This window comes from Cebus imitator, unplaced genomic scaffold (assembly GCF_001604975.1).
Source record: "Cebus imitator isolate Cc_AM_T3 unplaced genomic scaffold, Cebus_imitator-1.0 Scaffold224, whole genome shotgun sequence".
Lineage (NCBI taxonomy): Eukaryota > Metazoa > Chordata > Mammalia > Primates > Cebidae > Cebus > Cebus imitator.
In genome coordinates this window covers 191,863-197,681 of record NW_016107539.1, presented here as the reverse complement: position 1 = coordinate 197,681, position 5,819 = coordinate 191,863, and positions in this window count along the sequence as shown.

Here is a 5,819-nt window from a genome sequence, read left to right as displayed (position 1 = left end):
AATGAATTCTATAAGGCTTCTAAGAAGTCCAACTGAACCAGAGAGACAACAGCCATAGAACCCCCCTCTCCCCACCGGCGTGGCTGTGCAGGCTGGTGGCTGCACCACTCACATAGATGAACGTCTGAGTGGCACCCCTTGCTGCTGTGCTACATGGGCTGAGGGAGCTGAGATTCCAAAATGGCCCCAAGATTCCTGTCCCTGGGTGGACATGCCCTGCACCCTCCCCTCCAGGGTGGGCTGGATCAGTGGAGACTCCGGATATCACTCCAGAGATGAGATTCCTGATGAGTTTATTTTGAGTTAATCAAAAGGGAGATTATGGCTGGGTGTGGTGGCTCATGCCTGTAATCCCAGCACTTTGGGAGGCAGAAGCAGGTGGATTGCTTGAGTTCAAGAGTTCAAGACCAGCCTGGGAAACATGGTGAAACCACGTCTTTACAAAAAATGGAAAAATTAGCTGGGCATGTTGGTGCATGCCTGTAGTCCCAGCTACTTGAGAGGCTGAGTTGAGAGAATCGCTTGAGCCCAGGAGGCTGAGGCTGCAGAGAAACATGACTGCGCCACTACACTCCAGCCTGAGTGACACAGCAAGACTCTGTCTCAAAAAAAAAAAAAAAAAAAAAAAAAGAGATTATCCTGGGTGAGTCTGACCTAATCAGACAAGCCCTTAAAAGAGGGTTAGAGGTGGAGGAAGGCAGAGAAACAGGCCTCGGCCTGCCTGGAAAGAAGTGAGCCTTCATGCTGTGACCTGCCCTTGGGGGCCATGTGGCAGGGAGCTGCAGGTGTCCAGGAGCGCTGAGGTCCCCAGACCTGCAAGTGCAGGAACCAAGTTCTGTCAACTACCTGAATGTGTTTGGAAGAGGCCCGGAGCCCCAGGCAGCTCCAGCCAACACCAGATGCAGCCTTCTGAGATCGGAGCCAAGGACCCAGGTAACGCGTTCCAAGACCCCTGACCCAGGGAAACTGAGATAACGTGTGTCTTTTTTATTTTTTTGAGACAAAGTTTTACTCTTGTTGCCCATGCTGGAGTGCAATGGTACTATCTTGGCTTACTGCAACCTCCACCTCCCAGGTTCTCCTGCCTCAGCCTCCCAAGTAGCTGGGATTACAGGTACCCACCACTACGCCTGGCTAACTTTAAAAAAATTTTTTTTGTATTTTTGGTAGAGATGGGATTTCACCATGTTGGCCAGGCTGGTCTCGAACTCCTGACCTCAGGTGATCCGCCCGCCTCAGCCTCCTAAAGTGCTGGGATTACAGACGTGAGCCGCCACGCCCAGTTGATGTGTGTTGTTTTAAGCTGCTAAATTTTTGGTGATTTGTCAGGCAGCAATAGAAAGCAAATACAGAGCCACTGCCAAAGGGAAGCCGACTTACCTGGGAATAAGGAAAAGGGTGTCTAAAGGTGAAATGGCCAGGCGCAGTGACTCATGCTTGCAATCACAAAGGAGGCCGAGGTGGGAGGGTTTCTTGAACTCAGGAGTTCTAGACCAGCCTGGGCAACAAAGAGAGACCTCATCTCTACTAAAAATAAAAATAAAAATTAGCCGGGCATGGCAGTGTGTACCTGTAGTTCCAGCTACTTGGGAGGCTGAAATGGGATGATTGTTTCAGCCAGGGAGATGGAGGTTGCAGTGAGCTATGTTCATGTCACTGCACTCCAGCCTTTGTGACAGAGCAAGGCCCTGTCTCAACAATAAAAATAAAATTGGCTTGGCATGGTGACTCACGCCTGTAATCCCAGCACTTTGGGAGGCTGAGGTGGGTGGATCACTTGAGGTCAGGAGTTCAAGACCAGCCTGGCCAACATGGTGAAACCCTGTCTCTACTAAAAACACAAAAATTAGCCGGATGCGGTGGTGTGCACCTGTAATCCCAGCTACTTGGGAGGCTGAGGCATGAGAATTGCTGAACCTGGGAGGTGGAGATTGCAGTGAGCCAAGATCACGACACTGCACTCCAGCCTGAGTGACACAGTGAGATTCTGTCTCAAACTAAATAAATAAGGTGAGACACACACAAGTGGACAGGTAGGCTCTCCATGCAGTGAGTCCCGATAGGTGGGACAATTCTAGCAGAGTTCAATTGTCACTTCCCAGCCTGTTCCTGATACATAGAGATGGTGCAGATGGGGTGTGTGCTTTGCACAGAGAGTTGACATAAAATTTTGACAATTGAAATCACACAGGTTTTCTGCTTTGGATAAAAGGTTGACCTGTAGATCCATGCCTTCCAAATTTGAATGAGCCAGGCATGATGGTGCACGCCTGCTACTCTGGAGGCTGAGGCAGGAAGACCCCTTGAGCCCAGAGGTTTAAGGCCAGTGTGGGCAACATGGTGAGTCCTGTCTCTAAAAACCACAACAACAAGAAAAAAAGTTTTTTCAAAAGGAATGTATCAGGTGAATGACATCACATGTGGCTCTTGTTAAAAATGCAGATCTTGAATAGGCAGTTTCGTTCAATCACCTGAAGACTGCTATGCTTCAAGAAATGTCAATTAGACTGGGCACAGTGGCTCACACCTGTAATCCCAGCACTTTGGGAGGCCAGGGCAGGCGGATCACTTGAGCTCAGAAGTTCAAGACAAGTATTTTCTGTGCAAGGATAAAGTTCCAGATGAAGTTCACCAGAACAGTAGTCCCGTGAAGACAAGAACGGCATTGGTCTTGTTCATCTGGCAGAGTAGAGTTGACATATTTTGAATGAGTAAAGTTTGTGAATTTAGTAAATTTATGGAGCTGTGCAGCCATCATTTTCTCTTCTTTTTTTGAGACAGAGTTTCGCTCTTGTTGCCCAAGCTGGAGTGCAATGGCGCGATCTTGGCTCACCGCAACCTCTGCCTCCCAGGTTCAAGCAATTCTCCTGCCTCGGCCTCCCGAGTAGCTGGGGTTACAGGCATCTGCCACCATGCCCAGCTAACTTTTTGTATTTTTTAGTAGAGACCAGATTTCTCCATGTTGGTTGGGCTGGTCTTGAACTCCCGACCTCAGGTGATCTGCCTGCCTCAGCCTCCCAAAGTGCTGGGATTACAGGCATGAGCCACCACGCCTAGCCCCTCAGTCATCATTTTCATGACCCAAAAAAGAAACCCCACACACCTTATCATCACTCCGCCACCCTCCCATTCGCCTACACCTCCAAGGTAACCACTGATCTACTTTATGTCTCTGTGGATTTGGCTCTTCTGGATATTTTCATGTAAGTAAAATCATATACTATATGGCCTTTTGTGTTTGATTTCTTTCACTTTCTATAATGTTCTCAAGTTTCACCCATGTTGTAACATGTATTGGTATTTTTTTTTTTTTGAGACAGAGTTTCACTCTTGTCCCCCAGGCTGGAGTGCAATGGCGCAATCTCGACTCAGTGCAACTGCTGCCTCCTCAGTTCAAGAGATTCTCCAGTCTCAGCCTCCCGAGTAGCTGGGATTGCAGGCGCCTGCCACCATGCCCGGTTAATTTTTGTACTTTCAGTGGAGATGGGGTTTCACCATGTTGGCCAGACTGATGTCAAACTCCTAACCTCAGGTGATCCACCCTCCTCGATCTCCCAAATTGCTGGGATTACAGGCATGAGCCACCCCACCCGGCCCAGTACTTCATTCCTTTTTAACGAAAAATAATATTGCACTGTACAGATATAACATTCTGTAGTTGGTCGAGGTGGCTCACTCCTGTAATCCCAGCACTTTGGGAGGCTGCGGTGGGCAGATCACATGAGGTCGGGAGTTCGAGACCAGCCTGACCAACATGGTGAAACCCCTTCTCTACTAAAAGTACAAAATTAGCCAGGAGTGGTGGTGCATGCCTGTAATCCCAGCTACTCGGGAGGTTGAGGCAGGGGAATTGCTTGAGCCTAGGAAGCCAAGGTTGTGGTGAGCTGAGATTGTGCCATTGCACTCCAGCCTGGGCAGCAAGAGGGAAACTCCATCTCAAAAAAAAAAACAAAACAGTAAAAAATTAGAAATCAGTTTAATGGCTAACAATGGACAAACTGATAAGATAAACAAGAGGACTTTCAAATACATCTCATGCAGCCAAAAGAAGGAGTTGTAGACGAATGTTTATTGAGTTGAAGCTAAGCTACTTGGGAGGCTGAGGCAGGAAAATCACTTGAACCAGGGAGGTGGAGGTTGCAGTGAGCTGAGATCGTGCCATTGCATCCAGCATGGGCAACAGAGCCAGATGCCATCTAAAAAATAAATAGGCCAGATGTGGTGGCTCACACCTGTAATCCCAGCACTTTGGGAGGCCTAGGCAGGCGGATCACAAGGTCAGGAGTTTGAGACCAGCCTGGCCAACATGGTGAAACCCTGTCTCTACTAAAATACAAAAAGTAGCTGAGCGTGGTGGTATGTGCCTGTAGTCCCAGCTACTTGGGAGTCTAGCCCTGCTGCCCTAGCTGCAGTGCAGTGGTGTGTGTGATCTCAGCTCACTGCAACCTCTGCCGCTGAGGTTCAAGTGATTCTTGTGCCTCAGCCTCTGGAGTAGCTGGAATTACAAGCACAGGCCACCACGCCCAACTAATTTTTTCTTGTATTTTTAGTAGAGGCAGGTTTTCGCTATGTTGGCCAGGCTGGTCTGGAACTCCTAGCCTCCAGTGATCCACCCGCCTCGGCCTCCCAAAGTGCTGAGATTACGGGCGTGAGCCACCACACTCCACCCATTTCCATACCATTTCAATTATTGAGGATTTATAGCAAGTTTTAATATTGGGTAGGTCTAGCCCACTAGATTAAGTTTACTTTTGCTTCTGTAACTTAATAGTTTAAAACAATACAGATTTAATATCTTACAGTTCTGGAGGACAGAAGTCCAAAAGTGCTCTCAGGGACTAAAGAAAAGGTGTCAACAGGATCTTGAAGTCTCCTCTCGGGAGAGTGTCAGGGAGGCTTTGCTCCTGGCCTTTCCAGCCTCTGCAGGTGGCCGTGTTCCCTGGCTCTTGCTGTCCTTCCTTCAGAGGCCTCAGTGGCTGGCTGAGTCTTTCTCATGTCGCCTCCCTCTTCGACTTGTAAGGATCCCTGTGGTTATGCTGGGCTCACCGGGATAAGCCACGATAATCTGCTCATCTCAGCGGCAGCTGACCAGTAACCTGAGTTCCACCTGCAACCTTCATTTCCCTCTTGCCAAGTAAGAGCATATTCATGGGTTCCGGGCATCAGGATGTGGACATCTCTGGAGGACCAACATTCTCCCAACCATGTTCCTGTCATTGTTTGTCTTCTTTGTTTTGAAACAGGGTCTCGCTCTATCACCCAGGCTGGGTGCAGTGGCGCCATCATAGCCCACTGCAGCCTCATCCCCCGTGCTCCAGCGATCCTCCCACCTCAGCATCTGGGGTAGGTGGGACCACAGGTGTCTGCCACCATATCCAGCCATTTTTTAAAAAGTATTTTAAGGTCAAACACGATGGCTCACACCTGTAATCCCAGCACTTTGGAAGGCCAAGGCGGGCGGATCATGAGGTCAAGAGATTGAGACCATTCTGGCCAACATGGTGAAACCCCATCTCTACTAAAAATACAAAAATTAGCTGGACTTGGTGGTGCACACCTGCAATCCCAGCTACTCAGGAGGCTGAGGCAGGAGAATAGCTTGAATCCAGGAGGCAGAGGTTGCAGTGAGCCGAGATTGTGCCACTGACTCCAGCCTGGTGACAGAGCGAGACTCTATTTCATTTTATTTTTATTTATTATTTGTTTATTTATTTTGAGATGGAGTCTTGCTCTGTCGCCAGGCTGGAATGCAGTGGCATGATCTTGGCTTACTGCAAACTCCGCCTCCAGGGTTCAAGTGATTCTCCTGCCTCAGCCTC